This window comes from Balaenoptera ricei, chromosome 15, assembly GCF_028023285.1.
Source record: "Balaenoptera ricei isolate mBalRic1 chromosome 15, mBalRic1.hap2, whole genome shotgun sequence".
NCBI classification, from domain to species: domain Eukaryota; kingdom Metazoa; phylum Chordata; class Mammalia; order Artiodactyla; family Balaenopteridae; genus Balaenoptera; species Balaenoptera ricei.
Genome location: NC_082653.1, coordinates 77,418,564 through 77,441,199, shown reverse-complemented (window position 1 = coordinate 77,441,199; position 22,636 = coordinate 77,418,564).

Sequence of the window (22,636 nt, the reverse complement as noted above, 5' to 3'; positions counted from 1 at the left end):
GGCCCCTTGAGGGCAGGGAGCATGTTTCTCATTGTCCATCCCCAGGACATTGGGCTCGGCACATAAAACACATTCCATAAATGCTGTTGAATGAAAAAGAAGAGTGTGTGAATAGATTTGTGCTTGCAGGAGATGGAATTTGAGCTGATCCCTGAAAGACAGATTTTAATAGCTATGGAGAGGAGGAAAGGCATGAATAGAGGCACAGGAACAAGGATGGTTATGAGCGTATGAATGAGTGCACGGAAAGAATTAGGGAAGTGAGAAGGATGGGGAAGTTTTGTCTAAGACAGTGGTGAGAGAAAATGGGGTTTGGAGTCAAGCAAAGGAATTTGATTTGCTTCTGTTACTGCTGTCAATTCCTCCCTCTCCCCCCCCACCCACAGAAGCACACAAGGATCTTAGTTCCTGGACCAGGGGCTGAACCTGTGCCCCTTGAAGTGGAAGCATGGAGTCTTAACCACTGGACTCCTTAACCAGGGAAGTCCCACTGCTGTCAATTTTTAAAATGTTTTTATTAAAGTATAATATAGATACAATAAAGTGCATATATCTTGAGATTATAGCTTGATGAATTTTTACATACATACACTGTTAGGGGCTGAATTGCGTCCTCCCCCCCCCCCCCCATTCATATGTTTGAGTCCTAAACCTCCAGTACCTCCAAATATGATTGTATTTGGAGACAAGGTCTTTTTTTTTTTTTTTTTTTTAATTATTTATTTATTTATTTATTTATTTTTGGCTGTGTTGGGTCTTCGTTTCTGTGCGAGGGCTTTGTCCAGTTGCGGCAAGCGGGGGCCTCTCATTATTGCAGCCTCTCTTGTTGCGGAGCACAGGCTCCAGACGCGCAGGCTCAGTAGCCGTGGCTCACGGGCCCAGCTGCTCTGCGGCATGTGGGATCTTCCAAGACCAGGGCTCGAACACGTGTGCCCTGCATTGGCAGGCAGATTCTCAACCACTGCGCCACCAGGGAAGCCCTGGAGACAAGGTCTTTAAAGAGATATTTACATTAAAATGAGGCCATTAAGATGGGCCCTGTGTCCTTATAAGCAAAGGAGATTAGGAAACAGACACACATAAAGGGACCATGTAAAGACACACAGAGAAGATGGCCATCTATAAGCCAAGGAGAGAGGTCTCAGAAGGAACCAACTCAGCTGGCACCTTGATCTCAGACTTCTAGCCCCAGACTCTGAGAATATAAACTTCTGTTGTCTAAGCCCCCCAGTCTATGGTATTTGTTACAGCAGCTCCAGCAGGCAAATACACACACTGGGGGTGCACCATCCAGACCCAGATACAAAACATTCCAGCACCCCCAAAAAAATTTGAATTTGACTGCAGTGACAGAAGTCATTTTTGGTCCCTAAGCAGGTGACTCACCAAAGCAAAATGGAATCTTAGGAAGATTAGCAAAGTGATTGGATGAACCGGCAGTAGGGGTGGTGGGGATGAGTAGGGGAGAAAAGAGGGGGAAGGGCATGGTTCACAGTCTCTTGCTGAAGTCAAGGAATTGGTGAGAGGATAATGGTGAAGGAAACGAAAGTGCATTTTAAAGGAATGGGAAAATAGCAGTGATGAACAAGAGGGAGGAATCAAAGAAGACTCTGAAGTGTTTGTCTAGGAGACTAAAGTGAGGAAGTATCGAAAGACAAATATTGGCTATTTGGAGAAAAGAGTCAGTTGGAATGGGAAATGCCACACTGGGTTTGGGTCACGCTGGGTTTGAGGGGGTGGCAGCGTATTCAAGTGGGTATGACATATCCAGAGGTGGAAATATAAGACAGGAGCCCAAAGCAAGTGAGGATAAGAGTGTGGATGTGACTAGGGTCAGAGAAGTGGACCGTGTATGGAAAGAAGGGAACAAAGGCAAGAATGAATGCTAACACAATAACGAAATAATAATAACTAACATGATTATGTGCTTACTTCCTGAAAGGTGTGCCGTTTACATATTTAATCCTCACAACAATCCTGGAAGGAACATTCTGTCATTATCATGCCTGTTTGACCAAGGGGGAAACTGAGGCACAGAGAGATTAATTTACTTGTTTAAAGTCACACAGCTCATCAGTGGTAGATCTGGTTTCAAGCCCAGGTACCCTGACACCAGTTCACTCAAGTTAGTGTGCTTAGAGGAAAAGAGGAGCCAGCGGCAGAGACCATCTGAGCTCCTTTTTATCCCCCAGTCTCCAAATAAACTGGCCCAGTGCTATTCTATTCTGTAGTTTAAAATTCCTCAAGCTGTGGCACTGATGTCTTCAGAAATGAACAAGTCTTTGCCATCAGTAAGTTCTTCCCAATGCCTAACCTCAAACACCCTGGTTGCACTTTAATAAAGGATGCTGCCTTCCCTCTCTGTTCTGCTGCCTGGGGAGTTTGGATCAGCTGCCTGTCTTTATTATTATCTTGCATCCTTGAAGACAGTATATTTATTAGCAGTTATTCAAATTATTTAAAAATGTGAACTTCTCACACTCTTCCTGAACTCTGGCCCTTGAGTCCAAGCTCCTCCTCTGTGGTCTCTTTTCTCCCGGACAGCTCAGGTTTCGTCATCAATCTGGCACATGGAGCCCCAGTATAGCTCATAGTCCCCGCAGGTCTAGGGGAAGACAAGATTACATTTCCACAAATGTGCTTCCATGCATATTTTGCAATTTCAGAGCTGTCCATAAGCCTGAAGAAATATCTTATACCGAAGCAAATTGGCAGGTGCAAAACTCTGAACCATCAGAATTTAGCCAAAAGGATTTCTAGGCCATTCTCTTCAAACAATTTTGTTTCTTCTCCTATTGTGCTCCAGATTTTATCTCTCTGTGTGTTATTTTTTAAATCTTTTCCTGATAATTGTGCATTTATAAAATAACAAACACCTCATATGCACCCGGCAAATGTGCAAACTGTTTCATAATTAAAGAGATTCCTATTCCCCAAAACCTAGCATATGTGGTTAAAACACATGATTTGCTCAGTGTTTTAATGGAATGTGTGGCTAAAGGGCCAGAGCCCTACTCAGAATCACCAGGTGAAATGATGCTCAGAGCATTAACCATTGTGTTTGTAGTCTTACATTGCCTTTATCATGTTATATTTATTTTTGACCAAGAAAAATCCATTTCTCTTAGCAGAATTCTTTGGAAAGACAGAAAAGAGCCATTGGGGAAACAAAATGCTAAATCTAGAAACATTCTAGATTCCTATTTGTTGGGTTTTCCCCCACCAAGTCATCTGAGAGATATTTCTTGTTCCATAGCAGGTATCCGGCCATGAACATCATAACCTAATTAATCATTGTGGCTATTTATACGTATGACTTGCATGTAGAATGTTAAGTATAATCATATCAACAATTACTATTAACAAGAATGAATTGCACATGTATTGAGCTTTATGATTTACAAAATAATTTAACTTGTTTAACTATTTTATTTTTATTTATTTATTTATTTTTTATAAATTTATTTATTTTAGGCTGCACTGGGTCTTTGTTGCTGCATGCAGGCTTTCTCTAGTTGCGGTGATCGGGGGCTACTCTTCGTTGCGGTGCGCGGGCTTCTCATTGCGGTGGCTTCTCTTGTTGCGGAGCTCAGGCTCTAGGCGAGCAGGCTTCAGTAGTTGTGGCATGCGGACTCAGTGTTGTGGCTCGCAGGCTCTAGAGCACAGGCTCAGTAGTTGTGGCACACGGGCTTAGTTGCTCCGCGGCATGTGGGATCTTCCTGGACCAGGGCTCGAACCTGTGTCCCCTGCATTGGCAGGCAGATTCTCGACCACTGTGCCACCAGGGAAGTCCCTGTTTAACTATTTTAGATTTCCCCAATGACCCTGAGATAGGCAAGGTAGATTTTACTTTATTTTACTTTTAAATTTATTTATTTTTTGCTGCATTGGGTCTTCATTGCTGCGCTTGGGCTTTCTCTAGTTGCGGTGAGCGGGGCCTACTCTTTGTTGCATTGAGCGGGCTTCTCATTGTGGTGGTTTCTCTTGTTGTGGAGCACAGGCTCTAGGCACGCACGCAGGCTTTGGTAGTTGTGGCTTGTGGCCTCTAGAGCGCAGGCTCAGTAGTTGTGGCACATGGGATTAGTTGCTCTGCGGCATGTGGGATCTTCCCAGACCAAGGCTTGAACCCATGTCCCCTGCCTTGGTAGGCGGATTCTTAACCACTGCAACACCAGAGAAGTCCCAGCAAGGTAGATTTTTGTATTCCCGTTTTATAGGTAAGAACATGGAAGCACAGAAAGAGATGAAGTGAGTTTCCAAATAATATATAGTTGGAGAGGTAAAGCTTTGTAGGTCACATTTGCTTATAGATTGACAGGAGAATGAATATAATCTCGAGTTATGATTTATTTACAGAGTTTAAGTACTTAAACTATCTATACCCAGTGAGTATCTATGTAGCCAAGCAAATAATCTCAAGACCCAGCTAGCTGTTTCCTATCTTGTAGATTATATCAGCTGAGAAACTGTCCATCACATCTGTCTAAAGAGTCCAAATTTGAGACATGTAATTCTCTGATAAGTTTCAGTTTTGAGGCTAAAAGTTCTCAAACTTTCAGAACATGATACCAGTCCAATTTTGCCTCATTTAGATGATGGGGTAAATGTTTTTAATGTATTCCTTCCATGATAAAAGTGGGTGACCCATTTCCTTCATTAACATCAATAATTCACATTAACACTTGGATAGCACCTTAGTTTGTCAAAGCATATTCACTTATAGCATTTGATTCTGTCTGAGACTCTGTGAACCAGGTTGGGTTCATAGTAACATTCTCATTTTCCAGACACGAAGACCAAGGTACAGTTAATAAAATAGTCAAGTATTTAAGGCATGCCTACGATGTGGTGGAGACTACACTAAGTGATGGGGTGATAACAATACTGATAAAAAGTACATGCAATCCCGCCTCTTAATGTTTTCAGTCTAGTGCAGGGAGTAGACAACGAAATAATCACACCAACAAATGTAAAATTTGAACTGAATGTAATAGTGCTTTCATCCACATATTCCATCAAAACATTGTATAAGCCATGTGTTTTAAGAAACATGTAAGGTGAGGGAGCTTCAGGATGGTGGAAGAGTAAGACGTGGAGATCACCTTCCTCCCCACAAATACATCAGAAATACATCTACATGTGGAACAACTCCTACAGAACACCTACTGAATGCTGGCAGAAGACCTCAGACCTCCCAAAAGGCAAGAAACTCCCCACGTACCTGGGTAGGGCAAAAGAAAAAAGAAAAAACAGAGACGAAAGAATAGGGACGGGACCTGAACCAGTGGGAGGGAGCTGTGAAGGAGGAAAGGTTTTCACACACTAGGAAGCCCCTTCGTGGGCGGAGACTGTGGGGGGCGGAAGGGGAGGCTTCAGAGCCACGGAGGAGAGTGCAGCAACAGGGGTGCGGAGGGCAAAGCGGAGAGATTCCCGCACAGAGGAGCGGTGCCGACCAGCACTCACCAGCCTGAGAGGCTTGTCTGCTCACCCGCTGGGACGGGCGGGGGCTGGGAGCTGAGGCTCGGACTTAGAGGTCGGATCCCAGGGAGAGGACTGGGGTTGGCTGCATGAACACAGCCTGAAGGGGCTAGTGCGCCACGGCTAGACAGGAGGGAGTCTGGGAGAAAGTCTGGAGCTGCCGAGGAGGCAAGACTTTTTCTTGCCTCTTTGTTTCCTGGTGCACAAGGAGAGGGGATTCAGAGCGCCGCTTAAAGGAGCTCTGGAGATGGGCACGAGCTGCAGCTATCAGCGCGAACCCCAGAGATGGGCATGGGATGCTAAGGCTGCTGCTGCCGCCACCAAGAAGCCTGTGTGTGAGCACAGGTCACTCTCCACACCTCCCCTTCCTGGAGCCTGTGCAGCCCGCCACTGCCAGGGTCCCGTGATCCAGGGACAACTTCCCCGGGAGAACGCACAGCGCACCTCAGGCTGGTGCAACGTCACGCTGGCCTCTGCCGCCGCAGGCTCGCCCCGCATCCGTACCCCTCCCTCCCTCCGGTCTGAGTGAGCCAGAGCCCCCTAATCAGCTGCTCCTTTAACCCTGTCCTATCTGAGCGAAGAACAGACGCCCTCAGGTGACCTACACGCAGAGGCGGGTCCAAATCCAAAGCTGAACCCCAGGAGCTGTGCAAAGAAAGAGGAGAAAGGGAAATCTCTCCCAGCAGCCTCAGGAGCAGCAGATTAAATCTCCACAATCAACTTGATGTATCCTGCATCTGTGGAATACCTGAATAGACAATGAATCATCCCAAATTGAGGAGGTGGACTTTGGGAGCAATGATATATATACTTTTTTTTTTTCCCTTTTTCTCTTTTTATGAATGTGTATATGTATGCTTCTGTGTGTGATTTTGTCTGTATAGCTTTGCTTTTACATTTGTCCTAGGGTTCCATCTGTCCAGTTTTTTTTGTTTGTTTGTTTGTTTTTAAGTATACTTTTTAGCATTTGTTATCATTGGTTGATTTGTTTTTTGGTTTGGTTGCTCTCTTCTTTCTTTTCAAAATTTTTTTATTACTTAAAAAAATTTTTCTTAATACTTATTTTTTATTTTTTAATTTAATAACTTTATTCTGTTTTATTTCACTGTATTTTATTTTATTTTATCTTCTTTCTTTCTTTCTTTCTTTTCTCCCTTTTATTCTGAGCTGTGTGGATGACAGGCTCTTGGTACTCCAGCCAGGCGTCAGGGCTGTGCCTCTGAGATGGGAAAGCCAAGTTCAGGACACTGGTCCACAAGAGACCTCCCAGCTCCACGTAATATCAAATGGTGAAAATCTCCCAGAGATCTCCATCTCAGCGCCAAGACCCAGTCCACTCAACGACCAGCAAGCTGCAGTGCTGGACACCCTATGCCAAACAACTAGCAAGACAGGAACACAACCCCATCCATTAGCAGAGAGGCTGCCTAAAATAATAATAAGGCCACAGACACCTGAAAACACACCACCAGATGTAGACCTGCCCACCAGAAAGACAAGGTCCAGCCTCATCCACCAGAACACAGGCACTAGTCCCCTCCACCAGGAAGCCTACACAATCCACTGAACCAACCTTAGCCACTGGGGACAGACACCAAAAACAACGGGAACTACAAACCTGTAGCCTGAAAAAAGGAGACCCCAAACACAGTAAGTTAAGCAAAGTGAGAAGACAGAGAAACACACAGCAAATGAAGGAGCAAGGCAAAAACCCACCAGACCTAACAAATGAAGAGGAAATAGGCAGTCTACCTGAAAAATAATTCAGAATAATGATAGTAAACATGATCCAAAATCTTGGAACTAGAATGGAGAAAATACAAGAAACGTTTAGCAAGGACCTAGAAGAACTAAAGAGCAAACAAACAGTGATGAACAACACAATAAATGAAATTAAAAATTCTCTAGAAAGGATCAGTAGCAGAATAACTGAGGCAGAAGAACGGATAAGTGACCTGGAAGATAAAATAGTGGAAATAGGGCTTCCCTGGTGGCGCAGTGGTTGAGAGTCTGCCTGCTAATGCAGGGGACGCGGGTTCGAGCCCTGGTCTGGGAAGATCCCACATGCCGCGGAGCGGCTGGGCCCGTGAGCCACAACTGCTGAGCCTGCGCGTCTGGAGCCTGTGCCCCGCAGCGGGGTGGCCGCGATAGTGGGGGGCCCGCGCACCGCGATGAAGAGCGGTCCCCGCACCGCGATGAAGAGTGGCCCCCGCTTGCCGCAACTGGAGAAAGCCCTCGCACGAACCGAAGACCCAACACAGCCAAAATAAATAAATAAATAAATAAATAAAGTAGCTATTAAAAAAAAAAAAGAATTAGTCTGTCAAAATTTCAAAAAAAAAAAAAAATAGTGGAAATAACTACTGCAGAGCAGAATAGAGAAAAAAGAATGAAAAGAAATGTGGACAGTCTCAGAGACCTATGGGACAACATTAAATGCACAAACATTCGAATTATAGGGGTCCCAGAAGAAGAAGAGAAAAAGAAAGGGACTGAGAAAATATTTGAAGAGATTATAGTTGAAAACTTCCCTAATATGGGAAAGGAAATAGTCAAGTCCAGGAAGCACAAAGAGTCCCATACAGGATAAATCCAAGGAGAAACACGCCAAGACACATATTAATCAAACTATCAAAAATTAAATAAAAAGAAAAAATATTAAAAGGAGCAAGGGAAAAACAACAAATAACACATAAGGGAATCCCCATAAGGTTAACAGCTTATCTTTCAGCAGAAACTCTGCAAGCCAGAAGGGAGTGGCAGGACATATTTAAAGTGACGAAGGAGAAAAACCTACAACCAAGATTACTCTACCCAGCAAGGATCTCATTCAGATTTGATGAAGAAATTAAAACCTTTACAGACAAGCAAAAGCTAAGAGAATTCAGCACAACCAAACCAGCTTTACAACAAATGCTAAAGGAACTTCTCTAGGCAGGAAACACAAGAGAAGGAAAAGACCTACAATAACAAACCCAAAACAATTAAGAAAATGGTAATAGGAACATACACATTGATAATTACCATAAATGTAAATGGATTAAATGCTCCAACCAAAAGACGTAGACTGGCTGAATGGATACAAAAACAAGACCCATATATATGCCGTCTACAAGAGACCCACCTCAGACCTAGGACACATACAGACTGAAAGTGAGGGGATGGAAAAAGATATTCCATGCAAATGGAAATCAAAAGAAAGCTGGAGTAGCAATTCTCATATCAGACAAAATAGACTTTAAAACAAAGACTACTATAAGAGGCAAAGAAGGACACTACATAATGATCAAGGGATCAATTCAAGAAGAAAATGTAACAATTGTAAATATTTATGCACCCAACATAGGAGCACCGCAATACTTAAGGCAAAGGCTAACAGCCATAAAAGGGGAAATCGACAGTAACACAATCATAGTAGGGGACTTTAACACCCCACTTTCAGCAATGGACAGATCATCCAAAATGAAAATAAATAAGGAAACAGAAGCTTTAAATGATACATTAAACAAGATGGACTTAATTGATATTTAAAGGACATTCCAGGGCCTCCCTGGTGGCGCAGTGGTTGAGAGTCTGCCTGCCAGTGCAGGGGACACGGGTTCGAGCCCTGGTCCGGGAGGATCCCACATGCCGCGGAGCAACTGGGCCCGTGAGCCACAACTGCTGAGCCTGCGCGCCTGGAGCCTGTGCTCTGCAACAAGAGAGGCCACGATACTGAGAGGCCTGCGCACCGCGATGAAGAGGGGCCCCGCTTGCTGCAACTAGAGAAAGCCCTAGCACAGAAACGAAGACCCAACATAGCAATCAATCAATCAATCAATCAATACATCTTTAAAAAAAATAAAAATAAAAAAATAAAATAAAATTAAAAATAAAGGACATTCCATCCAAAAACAACAGGATACACTTTCTTCTCAAGTGCTCATGGAACATTCTCCAGGATAGATCATATCTTTGGTCACAAATCAAGCCTTGGTAAATTTTAGAAAATTGAAATCGTATTAAGTATCTTTTCCGACCACAGCGCTATGAGACTAGATATCAATTACAGGAAAAAATCTGTAAAAAATACAAACAACACATGGAGGCTAAACAATACACTACTTAATAACCAAGAGATCACTGAAGAAATCAAAGAGGAAATCAAAAACTACCTAGAAACAAATGATAATTAAAACACAACGACCCAAAACCTATGGGATGCAGCAAAAGGAGTTCTAAGCGGGAAGTTTGTAGCAATACAAACCTACCTTAAGAAACAAGAAACATCTCAAATAAACAACCTAACCTTACACCTAAAGAAATTAGAGAAAGAAGAACAAAAAAACCCCAAAGGTAGCAGAAGGAAAGAAATCATAAAGATCAGATCAGAAATAAATGAAAAAGAAATTAAGGAAACGATAGCAAAGGTCAATAAAACTAAAAGCTGGTTCTTTGAGACGATAAACAAAATTGATAAACCATTAGCCAGACTCATCAAGAAAAAAAGGGAGAAGACTCAAATCCATAGAATTAGAAATGAAAAAGGAGAAGTAACAACTGAGAGATTACTGCAAGCAACTGTATGCCAATAAAATGGACAACCTGGAAGAAATGGACAGATTCTTAGAAATGCACAACCTTCCAAGACTGAACCAGGAAGAAATAGAAAATATAAACAGACCAATCACAAGCAATAAAATTGAAACTGTGATTAAAAATCTTCCAACAAAAACCCAGGACCAGATGGCTTCACAGATGAATTCTATCAAACATTTAGAGAAGAGCTAACACCTAGCCTTCTCAAACTCTTCCAAAATATAGCAGAGGGAGGAACACTCCCAAACTCATTCTACGAGGCCACCATCACCCAGATACCAAAACCAGACAAAGATGTCACAAAGAAAGAAAACTACAGGCCAATATCACTGATGAACATAGATTCAAAAATCCTCAACAAAATACTAGCAAACAGAATCCAATAGCACATTAAAAGGATCATACACCATGATCAAGTGGGGTTTATCCCAGGAATTCAAGGATTCTTCAATATATGCAAATCAATCAATGTGATACACCATATTAACAAATTGAAGGAGAAAAATCATATGATTATCTCAATAGATGCAGAGAAAGCTTTCGACCAAATTCAACACTCATTTATGATAAAAACCCTCCAGAAAGTAGGCATAGAGGGAACTTTCCTCAACATAATAAAGGCCATATATGACAAACCCACAGCCAACATCATCCTCAATGGTGAAAAACTGAAACCATTTCCACTAAGATTGGGAATAAGACAAGGTTGCCCACCCTCACCACTATTATTCAACATAGTTTTGGAAGTTGTAGCCACAGCAATCAGAGGAGAAAAAGAAATAAAAGGAATCCAAATAGGAAAAGAGGAAGTAAAGCTGTCACTGTTTGCAGATGACATTATACTATACATAGAGAATCCTAAAGATGCTACCAGAAAACTACTAGAGCTAATCAATGAATTTGGTAAAGTAGCAGGATACAAAATTAATGCAGAGAAATCTCTTGCATTCCTATACACTAATGATGAAAAATCTGAAAGTGAAATTAAGAAAACACTCCCATTTACCATTGCAACAAAAAGAATAAAATATCTAGGAATAAACCTACCTAAGGAGACAAAAGACTTGTATGCAGAAAATTATAAGACACTTATGAAAGAAATTAAAGATGATACAAACAGATGGAGAGATATACCATGTTCTTGGATTGGAAGAATCAACATTGTGAAAATGACTATACTACCCAAAGCAATCTACAGATTCAGTGCAATCCCTATCAAACTACCACTAGCACTTTTCACAGAACTAGAACAAAAAATTTCACAATTTGTATGGAAACACAAAAGACCCCGAATAGCCAAAGCAATCTTGAGAAAGAAAAACGGAGCTGGAGGAATCAGGCTCCCTGACTTCAGATTATACTACAAATCTACAGTAATCAAGACAGTATAGTACTGGCACAAAAACAGACATATAGATCAATGGAACAGGATAGAAAGCCCAGGGATAAACCCACGCACATCTGGTCACCTTATCATTGATAAAGGAGGCAAGAATATACAGTGGAGAAAAGACAGCCTCTTCAATAAGTGGTGCTGGGAAAACTGGACAGCTACATGTAAAAGAATGAAATTAGAATACTCCCTAACACCATACACAAAAATAAACTCCAAATGGATTAAAGACATAAATGTAAGGCCAGACACTATCAAACTCTTAGAGGAAAACATAGGCAGAACACTATGACATAAATCACAGCAAGATCCTTTTTGACCCACCTCCTAGAGAAATGCAAATAAAAACAAAAATAAACAAATGGGACCTAATTAAACTTAAAAGCTTTTGCACAGCAAAGGAAACCATAAACAAGACGAGAAGACAACCCTCAGAATGGGAGAAAATATTTGCAAATGAAGCAACTGACAAAAGATTAATCTCCAAAATTTACAAGCAGCTCATGCAGCTCAATCTCAAAAAAACAACCCAATCCAAAAATTGGCAGAAGACATAAGTAGACATTTCTCCAAAGAAGATACACAGATTGCCAACAAACACATGAAAGAATGCTCATCATTAATCATTAGAGAAATGCAAATCAAAACTACAATGAGGTATCATCTCACACTGGTCATAATGGCCATCATCAAAAAATCTACAAACAGTAAATGCTGGAGAGGGTGTGGAGAAAAGGGAACCCTCTTGCACTGTTGGTGGGAATGTAAATTGATATAGCCACTATGGAGAACAGTATGGAGGTTCCTTAAAAAACTAAAAATAGAGCTACCATATGACCCAGCAATCCCACTACTGGGCATATACCCTGAGAAAACCATAATTCCAAAAGAATCATGTACCAAAATGTTCATTGCAGCTCTATTTACAATAGCCAGGACATGGAAGCAACCTATGTGTCCATCAACAGATGAATGGATAAAGAAGATGTGGCATATATATACAATGGAATATTACTCAGCCATAAAAAGAAACGAAATTGAGTTATTTGTAGGAGGTGGATGGACCTAGAGTCTGTCATACAGAGTGAAGTAAGTGAGAAAGAAAAACAAATACTGTATGCTAACACATGTATATGGAATCTAAAAAAAAAATGGTCATGAATCACCTAGGGGCTAGACGGGAATAAAGACACAGACCTACTAGAGAATGGACTTGAGGATACGGGGAGGGGGAAGGGTAAGCTGGGACAAAGTGAGAGAGTGGCGTGGACATATATACACTACCAAACGTAAAATAGATAGCTAGTGGGAAGCAACCGCATAGCACAGGGAGATCAGCTCGGTGCTTTGTGACCACCTAGAGGGGTGGGATAGGGAGGGTGGGAGGGAGGGATACGCAAGAGGGAAGAGTTATGAGGACATATGTATAACTGATTCACTTTGTTATAAAGCAGAAACTAACACACCATTGTAAAGCAATTATACTCCAATAAAGATGTTTAAAAACAAACAAACAATGAACAACAACAACAAAAATGTAAGGTTTTAAAAAACATGCCAGGTTTTTATGAAAAGGAGAAGACTGTATTAGTCTGGGAACCTAGAATACGGAGATATGGCTTTTTTTTTTTTTGCCACGGTGCATAGCTTGCAGGATTTTAGTTCCCAGACCAGGGATTGAACCGGGGCCCACAGCAGTGAAACTGCCAAGTCCTAACCACTGGACTACCAGAGAATTCCAGGGATTTGGCCTTTTCATGGAGACCCAGCACAGCTTTCCTGGGGAAGTAAAATGATCTGGGGGTATAGGAGATAAGTAAATGGAAAGAGAAGAGATTGATTTTGGAGGCAGAGAAAGAAGCCCTGTAATGGAAAGAAGCTCAGCATGACAATTGGAGGTCAATGTGATGGGATGGCAGAGCATGGAAGAATGCAACTCAGTGCACAGCTGAAAAGATTGCTTCTATGTGAAAGGTTTTAAACTTTCATTCTAATGACAATGAGAAGACATAAAAGATCTCTAAGTATTGGGAAAGGGGCACAATTTGGTCTGTGGTTTGGAAAGATTATTCCAGATATGATGTAGAGGACACATTGAAGGGAGCCATTGAATAGTCAGATGACTATTTCAGATGTCCAAGTGAAGGAGGGTGGACCATGGATTGAAGTTGGAGAGAAGATGGATTTGAGAGATTTTTAATAGGTAAATTTGATGGGACTAGATGGTAGGTTGAATATGGGGATGAGTATAAAGAAGTAAAAGGTGACCCCAACATTCCAGGCTTGTGCAAATGGGTCATGGTTGTACAATGGAGAATACTAGAAGTGCAGACTTGTGGCATGGAGATCATGAGTTTGGTTTGGGATGATCATAAGACATCCAACAAGAGCTCCAAGAAGAGTTGATTTATGGAGGTGAAACATAGAGGTCTGGGCTAGGGATACAAATTTGTGAGTCATTCTCATGTAGGTGATAATTAGAGCCATAGATGTGGATGAGACACGATCACCCAGAGAGAGATTATGAAGTGAGAAGAAAAGAGGGTCCTAGAAAGAGCCTCTTTGAAAAACACATCCATTGGATTTAGCAGTATGGAGGTCACTGGTGACCTTAGGAGTGGGAGTCAGAAGCTAGATTGCAATGGATTGAAGAGAGTGGGAGATGAGGCTATGGAGACTATGAACTAAGCAGCAGTTTCAGAGTTGGTTTTGAAGCACACTTAGGCTCTAAGGCACATGTAATAAAAAATATAACAATAAATAATGAAAGCCAGTTTTTAGTTTGAATTTGAAAATACGGAAATAAGCAAAGTTAAAATTTGCTTTGCGGTTTGTCTCACCTTCCTCTTCTGCTACCCTCTCCTCTAAGCATTCAAGATGCTTTCAGGATTTCCCACTCCAGCTTGACTTTCCAGGCTGACCCCATGTCCTCTGGCCTGTTGGCTCCCTGCCTGCACTACTTAGCACCCCCAACCTGCTTTTAGAAAGCTGGCATACTGGGGAAGGACCTGGTAAACCAATTCTTACCAAGTGTTGTGTGGTAACACTCTGGGCTAGGGGTTTGCTTTTTCACTGGGGACAATTCCATAACAAGTCTGAGGGTCTGGGCATACAGTTTAGGATGGGCATGTATAAACTAAGGGAGTCTGATAAGGAGATCATATTGTGGAGTGGAAGTAGCACCAACATGCTAGATAATCTCAAATAAGTCATTTCATCTCTCTGGACCCCCCCGTTTTTCATTTGTCAAATCTGGTATTGGATTATATCTCCCAGCCCTTCCAGGCCTGGCATTGTTGGTCTCTGCAGCAAACCCAGACCCAGCTGATGACATGCTCCTTGGGAAGGGGAAGAAGGGAGAGAATGGATGGAGAGAGAGAGAGAGAGAGATGGGAGAGAGACAGGCATTTCTCCTGCCCCTAGGAAGAAGAAGAAGTCAGGGCTGGGACTGAGGTCTGATATTCAGGTCACTACCACCGGCTCCAGGACCATTTTCTTATGCAGGACCCAGGTTCTGTCAATAAGCTAACGTATCCCTGCTGGTATAAAAGACGAGATCAGCCCACACTGGTCTAATCTGATCTCCTGCCAGCAAGGAAGAAGGTTTAAAGTTAGGTTAAGCTAGAACAGAATCAACTGAGGTGTGTAAATCAGATCGCATTCTAAGTGCTCCGAGAAGCTGCTATTTTTTAAAAGAGAACTCCTGAAGGCAATCTTCAGTAAAGTGAGGAGTCCTTTTGTAGAAGGCATAAATGCCCCTGTCTTTATCCCTTTTTAATCACCTAAATGTTCGTCTATCAGGTTTCCATAAGCCACCAGGTACATTTGTGCTTAATAACAACATGCAGTAAAGAAGTGGTTGAGATGCTCTGATAAAGATTAATGCTTGACTTCCTCTTTCAGTTCTTTCCTATACTGCATTTCACATTGAAAACCACTTTTCCCTTTGCACTGTAGCTTTTGAAATATTCCTTATGATGTCACTTTACGCAGTAGATAGTGAAGAAGATGTGCTATTATCAGGAACGGGATGTGACGTGCATCCAAAATACCTCCCCTAATAAAGAACCGTAGTCTGGAAATAGACAGATGGTGTGTGACAGGTGAGCAGCTCTGTGTCTGAGCTGTAGTTTGGGGAAAGGGATTCCAGTAAGCTGTATGAGTGAGGCCTCTGTGTTTCTGTCCTTGTTGGCTTCCCCTCCCAAAGCAGGCTAACACTCTGACCTCCATTTACAGTCACCACTTCGTTCATTTGGAGAAGACAAGCTGTCCAAGTTAATCCATTAGTTAGCCTTCTGCATTAACACAAAACACATGGTGCTCCATGCTTCATTAGTACACACAAGGTGTTCCAGTCACTGTGTCCCTGCATAGAGCATACTGCGGTGGCTGTCCCCACATGAATGCCTTCATGCTCTGTACCTTTCCTAACACACCGCATCAGTCCGTGGCCGTTCTCTTCACCCGACGAACCTGGACAAAGCCTTCTGATCTCCTGCCAGCAGCCACTTCTGTGTTGATTAATACTTCCGTCCCTCTCTGCGCCAGGCCAAACCAAGCTGGGCTTGCCTCCTCTAGTGTTTGCTGCCCATCCAGAAGAACAAGAGAACTGCAGCTGGACAGATCTGTCGGCCCAAGGCCGGCCCTAGAGACGAGATGATTAGGGAAGATAATGATGAATGAAGGACTCACAGGTGAAAAATGACTTCTTTGGAATCCTTATTGATCGGCTGAGGCCTTTTTCATGTGGAACCTAAATGACATCTCAAATTGAACCTGACTCTTGAATAGCTCATGCAATTTTAGACCTGGCAGTAATTTTAGATGGAATCTAGGGCTTTGCCTAGATGGGGAAACTGAGGCCCTGAGCATGAAAATGACTTACCCAAAATAACACAGAGGGTCAATGGCAAAGTCAGGGCTGGGACTGAGGTCTGATATTCAGGTCACTACCACCGGCTCCAGGACCATTTTCTTATTCAGGACCCAGGTTCTGTCAATAAGCTAATGTATCCCTGCTGGTATAAAAGACAAGATCAGCCCACACTGGTCTAATCTGGACCTTGGCTCCAAAAGGGGTAGTAAAAAAAAGATGGACAGAAGGGGGCATAGTGCTTGGGGAGGGAGGAACCAATCTGATAAGGAGTAGCCAAGAAAACTGCTACTGCTACTGCTACTAATATATGAGGGGCTGGAGGAAGGCACAGATGGTGCTGAAAATGCATAGTCTCCTTTTGGAGAGAGCTCTCTTTCCTAAGAAGCATTTCACTTTGGGATGTATTTACTCCATGAAGTGAAGAATCTGAGGATGGAATGAAGAAGCTCTACCAAGCAGGCCCTGGCAGTCAGAGGCAATGGGGAATGGTACCTTCTCTTAACAGGCAATCCAGGGGTAGGACCTGGATTGGGGAGAAACACAAATTGCCTGAAAGTACAGCAGGGCATGCCCCTCCCACAGAGTATGAGAGATCCAGATTCCCCACTTCAAATGCAGACCACAATGGGAGCCCCTACCAGCCCCATCTCAGTGATCAGTTAACACGTTGGCATGCATTATCACCGCATGGGTTTGTAGCCTGCAAGTCAATGGATGGTCATGGTCAGGGCTGGGCAAAGACGCACTCTGCCTGCTTCACACAGCATAGCTGCGCACATGCTCACATAGCACATATGCTTCACCTAGCTGTGCGTAACTCCACAGATTGTGGAGCTCTGGTCCATGGAAAACAAAGCATCACCTCATCGTCCCATTCTCAGTAAAGGTTCTTGGATCCCCTTGTTAATGAGAAAGGAGAATCATTAGAGCCACACAACAAACAGTCACATTACTCATACATACCTTCAAAACAGTGTACACAATTTGCCAAGTACTGTGCTAAGCACTAGGCTGCAAAAGGGACTAAGGTCTAGCCCTGCCTGAGCTGGACACATCTAGTGGGGAAGACAGATGTCTACACGGCTAACGAATGAAATGGGATAAGGGCTATACAAAAAGAAGGGAAATGAACTAAAATTTGCCACTAAGCTACTACGACCCAGTAACTTTCATCCATTCCTTCATTAGCTCATTCACCAGACATTTATTAAATGTCTGTAGAAGCTGTGCGAAGAATGCAAAGATGAATGGAAAAGATCTTTGCCCTTGAAGAAATCACATATTACAAGGGAAAGATAAATGGATAAACAATAAGTTAAAAAAATGTTACAGTAGCTATTTCAAACGTCTGTGCATGCACAAAAGATGTTCAAAGGAGTCGATTTTTAAGCATCTCAAAGTGTCTCAGGTTTTATATAAAAGGGTACATACTGTTTGAGTCCATTTATATGAAGTTCTAGAACAAGCAAAACTAATCTACTAAGAAAAAATCAGAACAGTCGTTGCCTTTGAGTGGGGTGGGTGGCACTTCCCTTGACTAGGGGTTGGGTTATACAGTTATATGCATTTTTCAAAACTCATTGAGTGGTACACAAGATTTGTGCATTTCATTGCTTGTAGATTTACCTAAAAATGAACTCTAAGCAAATATTGAATTCTAGATAATGATATACATGATGAAGTATTTGGGGGGGGGGAGGTGTACCGATATCTGCAACTTACTTTGAATTGCATCCAAAAAATAAGACAGAAGGATAGAAGAATGCATAGATGAATGGAGATGTGTTAAAGCAAATATAGTAAAATGTCAGTTGTAGAATTTAGGTAGTATGTATGCAGTTGTACACTGTACAATGCTTTCAATTTTTCTGAAAGCTTGAAAAATTTCAAAATAAAATATTAGTGGGGAAAAATGAGTCTTGAAAGTAAAATAGGCATCCCCCAGGCAAACAGGATGAGAAGGGGCTAAGCTAAACCCATTTCCACTTTTGTAACCCTCATCTGCCTTTCCGCCTCCTCTACAGAGCCTAATATAGCTAACTATTTACTTATCTCCTTGCCACTTTGGGTAGTTGTGTGGCACAGTTCTGGCCAACGAAGCATTTAAGTGAACTCTGCTGGTTCTTCTGGGAAAGCTTTTGTTTAGTGGGTGCTGCCCCTTCCTGACTCGAACACAAACATGATACCTGGAGATGCAGCAGGCTCTTGCAACCATGAAGGCAAATCTAAAAGAATAAGACTCCTGCCCTGACTTTACTGAGCAGTGGAACCAGTGTCAGCAGCAGCCCATCTCCAGACTTCCTGCTGTATTTAAAAAAAAAAAAAAAAAGGATGGACTTGAGGACACGGGGAGGGGGAAGGGGAAGCTGGGACGAAGTGAGAGAGTGGCATGGACATATATACACTACCAAATGTAAAATAGATAGCTAGTGGGAAGCAGCCGCATAGCACAGGGAGATCAGCTCGGTGCTTTGTGTCCACCTAGAGGGGTGGGATAAGAAGGGTGGGAGGGAGATGCAAGAGGGAGAGGATATGGGGATATATGTATATGTATAGCTGATTCACTTTGTTATAAAGCAGAAACTAACACACCATTGTAAAGCAATTGTACTCCAATAAAGATGTTAAAAAAAAAAAAAAAAAGAAATCCTTGTTTGTTTTAGTCACTGTTAGTCACGTTTTCTGTTACTTGCAACTGAAACATTATGAGCACAAAAGTGTAAAACAGCCTGGTTTTCAGGTAATTACAAGCAATCTGATGGCTGGATCCAGAGTTTGGGGAGGAAAATGTGGAGTAGAAGATGCAGCTATAGAGATTGGAATAGGCCAGACCCTGGAGGACTCAATGCAATACTAAAGACTTTGGATTCTCTGAAGGTATTAGAGCATGGGGGTAACCTGATCAGATTGCCTTTTAGAGCAGTGGTTCTCAAACTTTTATGAATATTAGAATCATCTGGAGTTAAAAGTGCAGATTCCCAAGCCCCACGTCCAGAGATTCTGATTGTCAGAGATGTTGTTGGTGCCCTGCCCATATCCTCTCTTTTATCAGCAGCTTCTGTGACCAGTTCCATGCACAGACAGCTTCCTGTCTCAATACCTCTGTGATTCTCTGCCTGACGGCTTTCTCTGGTCACAGAAGCATGCTGTGTGCACCCACGAGACAGGCCAGAAGTGTCAGGGAGTTAATGCTCCCAAGGGCAACCTTTGACCAATGAGGAATGGGAGCTGGTGGATAAATACTCCAGCTTCCTCTCTTACGGGTGGGAAAATTCTGAAGTGTGTGCCTAGCAGCCTCTCAGGTCCCCTTGGGGTTGAGTTCCACTTGCCCACAGTGATAACTCTCTCATTAATATACTTTTTACTGGTTTTTCTTTCCTTCCCTTTCTCCCTTCCCCAGACCCCCACCCGTACACTGCTGGGATCACCTCTCAAATAAACATCTGGCACCCAAATCCTTGTCTAAGGTTCTGCTTTTGCCAGAACCCAAACTAGGACGCTGATTCAGAAACCCAGGGTGGGGCCTGGGAATGTGCATTTTAACCGTCGCCCCTCTCTGAGTATTCAGATAGTGGACTGAATCTCAGTCCCTCTACCACAAGTAACTTTCCCTGTTGCCACTGGCAGACGAATTTGTAGATTAGAGTGAAATTCTTTGGTGGCAAGCAGATTTTTCAGTTGAATTGAGACCAAGAGATTAAGCAAATTCTCTAGCTAATTCAGTTAATCTGTGAAAAGTTTTCAAACATAAGCATTTTCAAAGATAAGAGCTAACTGCAAGGGCCCCAGATCAGTTTATGACATTGAAACAGGTCAGGAGATTGTCAAAACCCCACTACATAAATAAATAAGAATAAATAAAGAATCCTGACTGTTCCTTACCTCATGACACCCAGAATAATTTTTCGTCTGAATTTATCTTTTACTGAAAAAAGAGAGGACAACTAGATCTTATCAGCTGAAGCAGTAATTTTATTGTGTTTAGGGGCCAGGTAAAAGCTGTCTCGTGTTGTTTTAACATTCCCTTACTAAGAAAGAGATGGGTCACATATTTTGATACCATTTTTTGGCCTCAAATTAGGATCCTGGGAGGAGGAGCTCGTGGAGAAGAAGTGGATGCAAGAGACGCCAGATCGGGTTGTTGGGTTCCTCTGATGAGGCCATTTCACCAGCCGTGAGCATCAGCTTCCTCTTCAAAAGCTCAGGTAAGGTGACCAAAACAGGAAAGGTAGTGTTCCCTCATGGTATGCTGTGGCTCATGAATTTTATTTATTTATTTTTTTAGCTGCACTGGGTCTTAGTTGCAGCACGCGGGATCTTTAGTTTCGGCATGCATGCGGGATCTAGTTCCCCGACCAGGGATCGAACCTGGGCCCCCTGCATTGGGACCGTGGAGTCTTACCCACTGGACCACCAGGGAAGTCCCTGTGGCTCATGAATTTTAAAAAAGCATCTTTTAAAGCGGTTTCCAGGTACTGTTCCAGGGGGTCAGTTATTCCCACAAAGGGAACTTTTAGACTTGCCTGAAATACCAGCACCTCATTAGAGATGGTGGGCAGCCACGCCATTCCCTGTACCTCCACGCTGCCCCAGCTTTGCTTTTGGTAGGGCATCCCGGTCTCTGTGCCTTTTTTGTCAGGTGGAATCACAGCACCGTTCCCCGCTGTTGTTATCAAAGGTTAGGCCTAATGCCATTGATGACAGACAGGTTGTTAGAGAGCCTTCCCATCAAAATCTTTAAGAGTTAGACATTTCTCTTCAACTCTATCTACTGATATCATTTCACTGGCTCTTCTGTGGGAAATGAAGATGCAAGCTGTCAGAAAATTAAGTATGGGCAAAGCTGCGGACTGATAGAAGATAAAAGAGGAATGCAAAAATACCACCTGATCAGCTTTTCTTTAATCTTAACAGAAGGGACGTAGGGAAAGTTTGCATTTCTACACCTTGGGTTAGTGTTCACTTGCTGTCTTTTTCTGTAGTTGAAGAGTGAGTTTTCACTCCGAGGAAGCATGCAATGCCACCTAAAAGTCTCAAGGAAAGCTTAGAAAGAGAGTATTTTGACACAACAGGAAGATAGGAACAATTTTACCCATACCCTGAGTTACAAGGGAAAAGGTTACTTTTTTCACTAAATCACTTTTATTGCTTGCCAATCACAGACAACTCTTAGAAAGCCTATAAGTCTATGCACATGCATTTCTGGGTAATACAGAGATTCCAAGAGGTAGGGGGCACAGTCTCAGCCCTGGAGAAATTCAGTGTCCTAGAAGAGAAATGACAAGATTCTAAAAGGTAAATAACAATCTGAGCATGCATATGCTGTGTGATAAATGGCAACAGTATGAGTCAGTAATATTATTACAAGGTTCACATAGGTATCTCTTATTACAGGGTTCACATAGATATCTCTTAATAATAGGACAGACATCCCCTTCCTTAGGATATGTTATTTATTGGGGGAGTACAGGGAAGGTAGGAATGTAATTGCTTAGAGTAATTTTGATGTTTGCACATAAATGCATAATGATATTATCGATCCTGGATACAAACTATCAGGAGAAGCAGTTGTGAAACCTGGTGGGAGTTTGCACCTGGCAGCCTGGTTTCCCTACTCATCAAGAAGCCGAGGAAAGAACCCAGAAGTACCTGCGGCTCCCAGGATGTGGCAGTGACCTGGGGTGCTTACCAAATGGAATTAGTACTAGAAGATGAAGAAAGTTTGAGGACAGTATACAGCAGCATCAAATAGGCAGGAGATTGCTGCTTTTATCCCCAGCCATCAGAGTGCTTCACAAAACAATATTAGAAGCTGCATTTTATAAATTACACCATCATAGGAGATTGTGAATTGGCATGAAAAAAAAAAAAGAGAGAAAAATTTGTCTTTTTTTTTTTTTGAGAAATCTATTCATTGTGAAATTCAGGAGCTATTATTTGGTCCCCAAATAATTGTCCACATTACAGCAATGAATACTCTATTTATTTACTGTGGTTATAAGAGCAATGTCAGATTTCTTAAAAGTTTTGATTAAAGTGTTCTGTTTTAAGTTTTAATTAAAGTGTTTTAAAACACTGAAAACAACATCTCCCAGAAAATAATGAGTTTCTTCCTGTTAGCTGTTGAATCATTTACTCCCATATCTGAATAATAACAGCACATCAAAGCCAGCAGTGGTAATTAAATGATTTGTGAACATAGGTTAACAAATTAGTGCATTATGATGTCATTGTCTAATTAGGGTAAAAATGCTAGTCTTACCTAGAAGACTGACAAAATAGTAAAACAAGAAGGAACAGGTAAAAAGTAT